The following is a 13,405-nucleotide window of genomic DNA, read 5'->3' as shown; positions in this document are numbered from 1 at the left end:
GTGACCTTAGTTCCGGTTTTCATGCTTATTTTGTAGTTCAGACGCCCCCGGTGCCTGCTCCACGTCGTCTCAAGCCTCAGACGCCCTCGGTGCCCGCTCCACATCGTCTCAAGCTGGTCCTGGCACCACGTCTGAAGCCACCACTAGTTCCGGCTGGGTTGTCAGAGCGGAAAGGAACAGTGAACCTCCTGCAAGCCTCCCTCCAGCTGTCCCTGTTTCCGGTTATGGCACTGAAGGACATCAGGAATCCGTTGTTGGAGAAGGGTTTAGTACCATCAACTGTGCGATTGGGGACACACAACTCACTCTTCCTACTTCGCCGTCACGTCGGGTGGACGAGCCGTTTCCTGCTTCGCCTTCACGCCAGGCGGACGAGACATTTCCTGCGTCGCCTTCATGCCAGGCTAACAAGCGACCGTCTGCAGTTCCTGTCTTGGCTCAGCCCACGCACCAGCCGGCGTCTTCAGTTCTTGTCCCAGCTCAATTCATGCGCCAGCCGGCATCAGTTCCTCTCCTGGACCACGGTAGCTCACCTGCTCTCCTGCAGCAATGTCGCATGACTTGCGGTCGCCCTGCTTCAAGTCCCCCTTGGTTTGTCGACTAGGGGTGTCCCGACAATGCGGCCGTCCCCCGGAGGGGTTCCACGGGCTCCGCTGGGCATGCCGTCCCCCGGAGGGGTCTTGTCAGCTCTGTTGGGCATGCTGCCCCGGCCTGGGTCCCGTCAGCAAGCCACCACCTGTCCTCCCTCCACCCACCCCGTCTGACTTTGGACTTGGGAACATCTGGGATCCATTCCTTAAGGGGGGAGGGTACTGTCACGCCCTTCATGTCAGCTTGTGTGACAGTTAAATTATTTCTTAGTTTATGTCTTTAGTTCTGATTTTCATGTTTATTTTGTAGTTGTTCCTGTTTGGGTCCGTGTTGTTTCTTTATCTTTACCTTCCTGATTACGCGCACCTGTGGCTAGTTTTTTTCCCTGTATTTAGTATCCAGTTTTTGTCGGAGCATTGTGCATGTTTTTGCACGTTGCTGTTGCGTGTTTCCTTTTTCTGCCCTGTGAACTGGATTATTAAAAGACTTTTACCTGCACTTGGGTCCTTTCTCTGCATCTTGGAGTCATCGCCACACACAATCGTGACAGATTCTGTATTTATAAATGGAATTTTTGTAGTTAGACTGTAGAAATCCTGTTTAAGACCTTTTAAATAAGATTTTAGCATTATTAGAGCCGTCTAGAAATGAAATAACACTCGCATTGTCACTTTTAAATTTACCAGACAATTTACGTCTTAGACATTAATAAGACATGGCACAGACTCACACGTTAGCATCCACTGCGGGTGGGAATCTCTGGCCACCTCACGATTCGATGTGATTACGATTCAGAGGCCTGCGATGCGATGATAAAACGATTATCAATGCATCTCCATGCATCTTTTTATGTGATCAATAGTTATTTTTTTCTATATATAATTTATTTTTACTCACTGTGTACTACTGAAACAAAGCATATTTGTAATGATCCACAATTAAAATAAACATGAACAAGATTTATTTACTTCCATTATCTTTTAATAATTGGAAGGTTACATCAACCAACATATTTCTCATTGCACAGAACCAGCAGGAAAAGTAAAGTGCACCAGTAGCAGCATGTATGCAACTAGCAAACTTCAGCATATTCTAAGTAACCAACATAAAAAAAGCCATTACGCACACATAAATAATAGACTTCTGAATTATAAAATCCTAAGCATATAATCTCTGACAAAATAATATTTTTGCTGGATAGCAAAGTCAAAAACAGCTTTCGTACAAAATATAGATTTCTGTACCAGCAGCTCTCACATAAGAATGCTTAATGCTACATTATAATTTAACCAAAAAAACTAGGCCACCCTTATTCACAATTGCAGTGTCAGTGAAATAACATTGCGACGAGACGAGTTGGGTGGAAAATTAGTGATCACCTGCTCGATGGTTCTCTGGTTGGCAGCAACTTCAGTTGGTTGTTTTTCCTCCTGGTTCGGGTGGAAACGTGCTACGTTTGTTTTCTTATATTTGTCTTATTCCCCAAATATTTTAAGCTTGTAACGCTACATAGTTTGAAATACTACTGAATCTATGAACAGAACTATAGATGAATTATGTGCAATTATCTTTATTGCCATGTTGAACTGAATTGTGAATTATTATATTATAAGTATTTATTTTATTATGATTTTTACACGGTGCTGTTTTTTTGAATTTTTGCCGATATCCGATATCTAACTCTCAATTTCCGATTCTGATATCAACCGATACCGATATGTGTAACATCAGATATATCCTGTTGTGGAATTTGATCTGGCCATTGAGCAGTTAAGCTCAACATGCTAACCTGGCTAAAGCTTGAAGACCAGATATCTGTTGTGAAGCTAATGGATACAGCACAGCAATTAGCTTCTTGATGTGGCTGTAAACAACATTGTACAAAATTCTAAAAAATCAGAAAAATAATTGCGATTGGGCATGGCAAAGTGGGCATGGCTGGAAGAATTCCACGCTTGGTGAACCCGGCGTCTTGCACAATAGAAAAGGGTTGGTTATCCAGTGATACAAATATTTACTGAGTGATGGCTTTCGCCCTGGGAATTGGAAGTATTGAAGGTTCCGCCTCGCATAACCAATGCTTTGCAGTCATTGCAAATTGCAAGTTTAAGATCCGAAGGAGACACTTGGAAATAATTCCAAACCACAGATGTTAGTCAGGCACAGAGCGAGCAAGCTTGTACGGCAGCCACCAAGGCTTGTTTATAAGCTTCATGACGCGGTTTGATGAGGTCATCATTTCATGCCGGCTCCGTTGTACGGGAGCCAATAGGCCTACATTATATACAGCACTTTTTAAAATCGGTTTTCATTATAGGGAAAAATCCAATATCGATATTGACTGATACTACATTTTTATGCCAATATCGGGCATAATAGGGATGTCCAATAATATCAGCCTACCGATTATTAGACATCCCTGGTTCTAACTTTTATGAGGCAGGTATTGCTGCACCAGATACATTCTATTTAAAAGCTGTACTCTTAAACAAGGCATGCAAATTCTCTTTTTTGTATCGTAAAAATATCAAACCATACCAAACCGAACCATACCAATCAACTTTTCTACATCGTTGTACCCCTACTAAACATGCAGTCGTTATGTGAATGTGTTGTTTCTTTTTTAACATGATATAAGCTGTTCGGTTGTAATAACTAACTTTATTCTTTGCTCTGCAAGTTAAGGTAGCGGGTTGGTGTTAGCAGGTCAACAGACCAGACCATGTGTCCATGGCAAATCACAATTCACAAGCAAATCACAAGCGAAAAAACATGATCTGGGAAGGGAGTTTTTACTTGGGACAGGAGGGATTTTCATGTTGTATGTACAAATGGGCTCATGACTGATTGTGTCATCAATCAAATTCCTGGATTATTTTTCTTTACATATTGATTTCATTGAAATTAGTCGATCAAATGCATGTTTCACTGCTCAGTAGGTACTGTATGTCATATCAGCTGCATAGTTTTGTAGAAACACATCACTTTTTCAAATAACTGATGGTTTATCTTTGTACATTTCAGATTGGCTTACTTCATATGGCAATCGTATCCATCATCATTTCACTGTGACTTATATTTTCTCCAATCCCTTGGAGCAAACCAAGAGAAAAAAGAAGAGCAGAGGGTGAGTTGAGGGAAAATAATGCCATTTCAGGAAAGGCCTTATTTAATTTACTGCAGGTCGATAAAAGTTCTCCAGTTGCCTCTACCAGATTAATAAGTAACCCACACGCGTTGTCCATCACTGTCCATCTCCCATTAGGCCTCTGAAATGAGGCCTAAATTTCTTGGCAAGGTTGACTGATGGAAAACACTCTCTTTTCTTTTCTATCTCCATTGCTGTTCATTTTTCCAGCTTGCTTCTGGCCACCTGACTTTTTAAAATGAACTTGCTACATTAAAAACATAGTATACATTTGGGATTTCATTACCACCTAGTCTTGTGATTGTTATTAAAATATAACTGATGCCTTTTGACATGTTAGGAACAGATTTAAGTTTGTGGCAGTCAATGTGATGCAAATATTTTGGAAGTTCTTGGTTAAGTTTTGCTTTTTTGAAGTCTCTTTGAAGACTCTTCTTCGCTAGTGTGACGGCTGAAGATTCACCAAAAACAAAGAAAAAAGGCACATCAAGGAAAGTGCTAGAGTGCAGTACTGAGGAGGCCATGCAGAGCGCCATCTTGGTTCCTAAAACTGTGGGTGTAAATGTAAGGGTGAATGGCTGTCTGCCTCTGTGTCAGCCCTGATTGATCAGTCCAGAGAGTATTTCAACTCTCGCCAAAGTCACCTGTGACTGGTTTGGTTGTAACCTTGAACTATGCAATGGATGGATATTATACTAAAAACCCAATTAAATGTTTCCTTATTCTTTTATGAAGACATTCAAGTCATGATCTGTGCTGTTAGCTGCCGCCTGTCTGCCATGTCTTGCAGCACATTGCTCAGCTGCCTGGGAGGAGCTAACGATACACACCTGCTGGCAATTATCACCTGACTCCTTCTTAAGCTGTGCTGTGAGCTTCACTCCTTGCTAGATTGTTCCCTGATCTTTGCCCACAACCGGCTCCTCCTAGCGTCTCGGTTTGCGCAGTGTGTCTACTTTCTGGTCACTTTTACTTTGGTCTGTGAGTACCTAGTTTCCCTGCTTAGCAGCGGCCTCTGCTAGCGTTAGCCTATTGTTCCTGCTCTGTTTTTCAGCAGCGGGTTTGTGTTGGAGTTTCTCTGCTAGTTTTTTTTTGTCTTCAGCTCCTTTTAGTTAGTATTTTTGGAGTTTTTCCCTGCTATTTCCATCCCGTGGGCAGCAGCACCCTTAGTTGAAGTTTTTCCTCTTCCTGTGACGGTGTCCGGGTCACTTTGTGTTCTACTTTGTGTTGTATTGTTTCGTCTGTGTATTTTTGCTACTTGTGTGGACACTTTTTTGGTAATAAATTTTGTTACATGGACTGTTTCTTCTCTGTGATTTGGGATTCAGCTTTTCGGCCTGTGGCCAATCCAAACAGTTACTTTTATTTTGCTATACAGATATATTTTTTTTAAAACAAGACATGAGTATGTTGATTAAACTAGAGCCTGTGTAAACTTCAACGTTATCCTGAAAATGTCAACAGATTATCACATCAAATGGACATTTGGTTGAAATTACATTAGGACCTTGGTTAGCATACATCCCGGTTGGTGTGTTGGTGTGTGTCTCGGTTAGAGTACAATATGGCAGCGTCGTGCTGGTGAGGCACTGACAGTTTTTTGTTTGATTTTGAGTGTACGTGAATACAGGTTGCTCATGAAGAGGATAACAAAAAAATCCATTATAGTGATTTCATTTCTTATTTATTATGTATTGTGTTAAACGAAGACACGAACAACGTCAAATTAAAAGCACAAAATGAAAACGGACCCAACATCCACCAGTAGGAGCCTGGAGTTTGTTTATGTTTTGTAACAGGTGTTATTTTGCTAGCATGAATTAACTGCCGTTTATGAACATAATATGCACATTAGCACTCAATTACGTCAGCAAAACTTACCTTTTATGAATTCCCACCTAGTATCAGCATTTGGGACCAAATATGAGGTAAAAAGAAAAACAGGAAAAATACACTGTAGCAGTCTCTGTGCAATGTGGGAGAAAGTTAGTACATGCGCAATGGTGCATTTAAGGACCGTTGAACAAAGTGTGACGAGTCGCCTCTCGCAACAAAAACATGCAAAAATGTTGGGATTTCTAACTATATTTTCTAACAAAAATAATGGCCCATATGTCCAAAATTCATAAGCATTTGTATAAAATTATATGTAGTTATTTACAATTTACAAACACCACAAGGTGGTTTCCATGTTGATTTCACTGTTAACGATCACATCTTCAATGAAGATGATGATGATGATGATAATAATAACCTTAAATGCTCATTTGTCCCGTTCATTCTTCATTTATATGCATTTCGAATTGTTTTTGCATGTAAAACTATAAAAACGCATTTTGTATTAACATTTTTTACTTTCTGGAACTGATTAATTGGATTTGGTTAGAGTAAGTTTCGGTTAGTCGGACCTTCTGGAAGGGATAAATGCGAACCGAGGTTTCCACTGTAAATGAAAATACCTCCCAATGTTTGCAAGTTGGACGATGAGCTTTATTCAAAAGCTGTGTGCCCTCATAAAGTCATATTTTATTTTCTATAATTTAGCATATGAATAGAATAGAATAAGGATGATCTTTATGTCTACCATGCAGAAAAAATGGAAGCAATGCGTTTTCAGCAGCCAAGCAAGTCTCACATCAGTGCTCTAATCTTAAAGTCAACTATAAGTGTCCTGTCATCTGTTGATCCCCTTTGGCAAATTAGCTGACCCTGTGTCTTCTATATGTGAAACTGATCCATGTGCCCATGTCACGCCCGGGCATTATCGAACACTTAATAAAACATACGCCCCAGGGCTCAAATGTCACCACCCTAAGCAAAGCCCTGTCAATACCCCCTTGACCTTTCTCTGTGTTTACCTTTGTGGAATATTAGGTTTGGTAGTGCAGCTAAATGGAAGGCATACCGCGAAGTCATGCTGAGCAAGGAGGGAAGTGGGAAAGTATGTGTCGGACAATATTAATAGAAAGTGACTTTCAACTATAATCCAACAACACGGTGGTTAAATCAGTCTTTCACATTAAGTGTCATTTAAAGCCAGGTTGCCTTCAGTCTGCGTTTTTTACAAAATGTTTTATCCATCATAGGTTTGCTAACTTAGTGGATAATGTCAGCGCCTCTAAATAAGATCAATTTAATAAATGACAGTGCTCAGCATATATTAGCATTGGATACATTCATACATTCAATGCTATTGCTCTCTTTGAAAAATAGTGGCTGGACCCCAGAGCCCTTATATTGCTTCTTCAACAAAAGCTTTTGTCTGTCCACGATAAAAGAAATACAAATGCCAAACAATAGCGATGAAATGCAGTGGCAGTGCAAGTACAATGCATTAGTGCTAACACTGTAAATCAAAGATACAACCACAGCTTTTATAGAAGATGTTTAAAGAAAAAGAACGAACAATACAGATAAAGTAATGGCATCCCTTGGTGCATATAGTAGTGCATTGTTATAGTTAATACTATGTATAACATTTGATTATGTTCAGGGTAAGAAGACACGTGAAATAACAGTTATGTGTGGATGAATAAATGGTTGAGAGAGAAAGCGATGCAAAGCAAGGGAAGACGAGGATGCAAATCTGCATTCATAGTCAGTGCTGGAGGACTGCTTATGCTAGCAAAAGCACACCCTTGAATGATCCAACAATATGGAATATTGTAGTGTTTTCAAAAAGTGTAGTCTATGAATAATTTAGTTGGCTAAATGACAACCGTATTCAGTCAGACAAAAGGTCAGGTGGACTCAAATAAACAAACATCAAGCAAGAAGTGACCACCAAGACCTGAACAGCAAAGGAAACTAACGGTGCACATACTAATTTCCATAAAGAGAAGTAGTGGCCCTCATTTGCGTAAAAGCATTCTTGTGTGCTTTGCAACAAAGATCCAAGCACTGGAGCATGAAAGTGAATATCAAATTGGTGCAAGTGCACGTGCCTCTGCTTCTCAACATCAGAAAGCTATCTTTGGTGCCTTATTATGATGCCTTCTGGGTGCCACTCACTGGCGATGTTCCATCATGTCAAACTGGCAAGGCACTCTGGGGTAGAACCACAACATGCTAGAGTGGGATTCAATAGCTCATTTGACCCAGAAACGCTTTGGGCTCCCCCAGGATTACTAAGCTTGAAAACACAGGTAAAATGGTGAAGGAGTGAACACACAGGCCATACACGTTTTATCCCAAGGGGGGGGGGTACCCACAACAAGAAAGCCTAAGCACAACAATGCCTAAACTCAGGCTGTCGCAGGCCTTCTCAGCCTCCGTCCCCTCAAGTGCAGACAGCTGCTGGAAGGTTAAAACATAGTGTTTTCTGTCCAAAAGCAGGAAATGTGAAATAAATGTTACATTTTCATGTAAAATTAAAAGTATTGAACATAAATACATACATTGAATTGACTCATATATTGCTTTATGTTATTGTAGTTTGCATGCATACATCTGCTATTAATATGTATAATTTGCTGTCTGGTTTAACGTTATTGTTTTTCAGTGTTGTCAAATGAATTACTAATATAGAAAAAAATATATATATATATATTTTGTTGTTTAGCTCTATATGATTCTCCAATCCAATCGTTTGTGGTCTGGTCTAGCAAATGGTTTCCAACTTCCACTTTCGTGTTGTACTGTGAATGTAGAAAAATCGGGATCCTAATTCCAGTACTTCTTGTTGGGCAGATCCTTGAAACGTGGTAGTGATGTCAAATGCTGGTGAATGTCATTCTTCGATCTGCATTGTTCTTTGTTCGTGGGTTGTAATATTTATTTTCCTTGTTGTCATGGTGATGTGATCTTTTATTTATCCAGATCCTTGATATCTTTGACAACAAGCACTCTGGCCCCCTCTGGTCCTCCGTTTAGCTGGAGGTACCATAAGATTCAACTTGCCAAAGGTACGGTACAGTGCAGTACAAGCATTTAAGTGCTACACTGTACGATAGCTGAGACGGTGTACAAGAACAAACAAAATTGTCATCAGCTTTCATCGAAAACCCAATCATACAAAAACTGGGGAGTTTGAAAACCGACTGCAGTAAAATGATTGTTGAAATGTGGCGACTGGATGACTGACACTCATGCTTCATGGTGTTCTATGGAACAAACTCACCAAGGTGCTGAAAATAATGTACGATGAGTGAATCCTCTTGTTGACTGTTTGAAGGGAGGAGACGAGGAAAACACAAGCATGCACATGGCAATGTATTGAGGTCGGCAAAATGATCAAGTTCATTTTCAGAAATTGGGTTATTAATTAATTCATTGTCCCAGGCCTAGTACCCATTTAATTAATTCATTGTCCAAGGCCTGGTACCCACAAGACATTTTTTTTTTCTGAGCGAGAAATCTCACATTTTAATCTTGCAAGATCTTGTGGCACCCCTACTACTTGGGGACAAATTTGATTTGCAAAAATGAAATTATTGACCAAAATTTGCATGAAAGTTGTGGTGACTGGACAAAGTTGTGTGGTCATGCATACCATAATTTGCAGAAATTGGTTGAATCAGTTTGTGGGATTGCAACATCACTGTCCATCCAAGGATGTCTTGAGCTCCTCCTTACAGGATTATGACTGCACTGCTCTCTATTCCAACAATCACATTGTCATAATCATCAACAACGATGAGCTGGTGTACATAAGGGAAGTGGGAGAATTGGAGCCATGGTGCAAAATCGGTAACCTTTTGGATCAACACAAGGAAATGAAATTAAGGAAATTATTTTGAACTTCACTTCCGTCAGTTCATTTATTACCAAATAAATTATCTGTTGTCCTAATAGTGGTCCAAAACTCCACAAGTGAGTTTCAACATTAGTTTAAGGCATTTGAGTCATTTGTGTGTATGCTCAGACGCTTGAAAAATTAGGGGGATCATTGCTCAGAAGCTTCCTAGTGACTGGCCGTTTTGTGGCAGGGCACCCTCTCTCTGGTGAGGACATAGGGCGTACCCACACTGGGGCAATTGTTCCGTGCCTGTGCCTACTTAACACCTAAAGCACGGAACGTTTGACTAGTGTGAACACACTCAATAGAGACCAGGCTCTTTTGGCACAATTGGAAGAGGTGGTCTAGGGCCCGGCACAGGTGCATGCGTGCAGTGTAGTGGAGTCACAGAAGGGCTGTATCGCCATCACTCGCAGCAGAATCTTTAGATAGATTAGTTCAGATGAGATAGAACTTTATTGATCCCTGAGGCGTCTGCCCTCAGGTGTGAGAGTGTTTCTGGGGAGGGATGTTAGGCTGTTGTTATAAGTTGCTGACAGACGGTGGTGCAAACTTCCACCTCTGTAAGAGCAGACACGTCAGCAAGGCTCTGACTGAATGTGGATATCCTTACCTGGTCTGTGTCAAACCCACCCCAAAAAGAAGACCTACTTCACCCGGCCAAAGGAGGACAAAGACGAGGCGGAATGTTGTGGTCCTGTACGTGGCTGATTTGTCAGAGCAACTCAGAAGGATTTTCTCCAAACAAACTCTACAACACCCTCAGACAAAAAATTTTACAACCCAAGGATAAAATCTCTCGAAACAACTCAGCAAGGGGTAATCGGGGGGGGGTTGTTCAGGGGAGGAGAAACGAGAAAAGACAGAAAACCCTTACTAAAGCTCCACAGGGTTGGGAGAGGAGCAGGCAGTCAGTGGGCTGTTGGCTGACAGTGATAGGGAGGTGGTAATCTGATTTCAGCACTTTGGCAGTAATTATTGTTTCATAATCATAAAGTACAACAGTGTTAGGGAAAACTAAATAAATAAAAGCACAGTACCAAAAAAACTAAACCGTGAGAAGGAATCGATCATGGGGAGGATGCTGTGAACACAATGAAGTTCAACAATCTTGCAGACACACAGCTTATGATGTGAGTGAAACGGCTGTAGGAAGAGGGTCGCCTGTGGCTGCGCTGGCGACTGGTGCTTTGCATTGATGTGGCCGGCTAAACTTGAGCTGCTTCAGTGGTAAACAAACCCCTTACAAAGAAGACATATCACTACACCTTTTGTCAACCGTGCTGTTGGGATGTTTGTGAAATGTAAATTTTCCATTCATTGAACCGACAACTCTCAGGCCCTGTCCACACAGGAATGTTCCTGGGAGTTTTTTTTTGTTTGTTTGCGATTGGGAGTCGTCTCAGTCGAAGTATTCTGATATGTTGGCTTTTCCGCAGCAGTATACCCCTGGGGACATGGCTGCAGTGAAGGACTTCCCTCACGACCCCTATAATGTCAGTAAATGCCAGGTTACGGCAAAACTTAAGGCAGTCTGGAGCAAATGTTGGCATGCTGTTGATTCTGGGTGCTGAAGTGGTCACGGATGTGTGATGCTAATATTTTTTTAACTTTGCAAGGAAATATGGGGTGGGTCACCAGAAACCCGTGCCGTCCCATCTGGTATCAAAAGGGGGGATATGCTAGAAGATGATTCTTCATTACCACCTCTCACTCCCCTCACAACAGCACCGGCAACAGTCTTCCTCCTGGAGTGGTCAGCCATCGCAGACATTTTCTGCAGGTAGGTTTGATAATGCTTCGTTCCTTTTAGCTCTAATTGCTATGAGATATGTTATGCTACATCGTAGCTAGCACCAGCTTACTCACTAGAAGGTAAAACGTCGACACAACTCCCAACATAAATGTTCATTAAATGAAACATAAATCGCTATAAAGATGACTTCATGTGACCATGCATTACATTGTTTTTGTTGTCTTTGTTCAAGGGTCACGGAACTTTGTGATAACTCTTCTTACTCTCCTTTCTCTCTGAAGGAGTTAGCGGTCTTCCTTAGCCTTCTCTCATCGCTCAAATACAGCGTGCATGAAACCTTTTTTAATAGTCCGATTGCTTCTCTCATGTTTGGCCTTCGATGTGAGGACGAAGTTCTTCACTCAGGGCCAAAAGAGAAGCTCTGGATGTGAAAATTCGCTCTCCGGTCATCGTCCACGATGACACCATCCACAAAGTTTTCCCACCAGCTGCTAATTCTTCCAGGTCTCACCCAAAATCTTCTTCTGGTGGCCCTTCTTGTTGGGCACCGTGATGTATTTGAAAGAATTCGACACATGTGATTGCATATGCGTCTCTGCTCCACGCATAGAGGGCGGCGAGGTTTTGTTGCAATATGCTATTGGGTTGGTGATGTCATCGTTGTCGTATTGTCTATCTACACAGCAATTCACCTAGAACACCGTTCCTGTGTGGATGAGGGGCTGAAACGACAAAATACTTTGCCGTTTTGACCTGAAAACATTCCCGTGTGGACAGGCCCTCACATGGTCCTCCAATCCTCACTTTGACCTCCCAACTACAATGGAAGCCTATCAGCTCATGCTCAACAATCCCAAACACAATGGCAGCCAATTAATGTCGACTTCAGGGTGTGACTGACCATTGTTTTCTACCACCCACTACTCAAGCAAAAGAAGGCCAACGCATAAAAGCAGATTTTTATAGAAAGACAACTGGCTGTAAAGTTAGACGTTAAAAATTAGATCACAATCAAAAATATGCGGTAATTATGACAGTAATTGCAATTAATGCACTCATTTTACATATATCGCATAATTTATTTGATTGTTGAAGGACTTGCCACATTTTTCCCAGTGTGCAACAAAAATATACATCCAAGCAAGCAGATGATAGCACATATACAGTACGTTCTATATATGTGTTTATAAAATGGATATAATTAGAAAGGCAACAGTTCTGTTTTTCACTACTGCGTTAATTATTTTACCATAGTGTTGATGTTTTTTTTCCAGGAAGTGGAGATCTCGGTATGGAGAACAGTTTCATGGATGCGCTACATTTCAAGTTCATCCACTATTAAAGACATACCCAGCAGTGGTGTTTTTGAATGGGGGGAAAAAATGCATCATGCATGTCAGTGTAATACACAAGTTCAGTACTGTCTCTTACGACTGACTGATGCGATGACAGCTGTGGTGGATGTTATGAAGCAGTTATAGGGTGAAAACGGAATTTCCCTTCACATACTACCTTTTACGTCAGAGCGTACAGGTACTTATTACTGTCAGATTCAGGTTCCTGCGCCCTTCATGCTTGGGAAGAGGTAAAGTACAAGTCACAGTAATCATGTAGTTAAGTGGACTTACCCCACTGAGAGTTCTCTCTCTCCCTCCATTTTAACTGATGTTAATGCAAATCAAGTCAGAGTGGAGGACTAAGTGCAGAAATGCAAGATGAATATCAATACCTAATTCCATTTTAAGGTGAATGCCAAACTTACTGTGTAGTTTAGACATAAAAAAAACACAAAAAAATGCAAAATACAAATGCAATTCAGTTTGTAAGGACATACTGTACTCACGGGTGGCTATTTGTACAGTGCTGGACATGTCTTTATTAAACACACAAAAAGTGTTTTTTTCTGGCATGGGTATTGTGCTTGGATATTTATTTGTATGCCCACATGGTGCAGTAGGTAGGTTACCGTGTACTCGTGTGTGTTGATGTGTTGTGGTCTTTGGATGGTTTTTTTGTACGAACTACAGATTGCATCTGACTATTTTGGCGACTCAAGCGTGCCACAATAGCAAGGCAAGAAATGTTGCCGGCTACAGTTTCAATGTTAAATGTTTAAAAAAAAAAAAAGACCTTCTGTAAATGGCCGGTGGCCCACGTCAAGACGCTTGGCAGG

The sequence above is a fragment of the Dunckerocampus dactyliophorus genome, chromosome 9 (assembly GCF_027744805.1).
Source record: "Dunckerocampus dactyliophorus isolate RoL2022-P2 chromosome 9, RoL_Ddac_1.1, whole genome shotgun sequence".
Lineage (NCBI taxonomy): Eukaryota > Metazoa > Chordata > Actinopteri > Syngnathiformes > Syngnathidae > Dunckerocampus > Dunckerocampus dactyliophorus.
Note: the sequence above shows the minus strand (reverse complement) of the source record.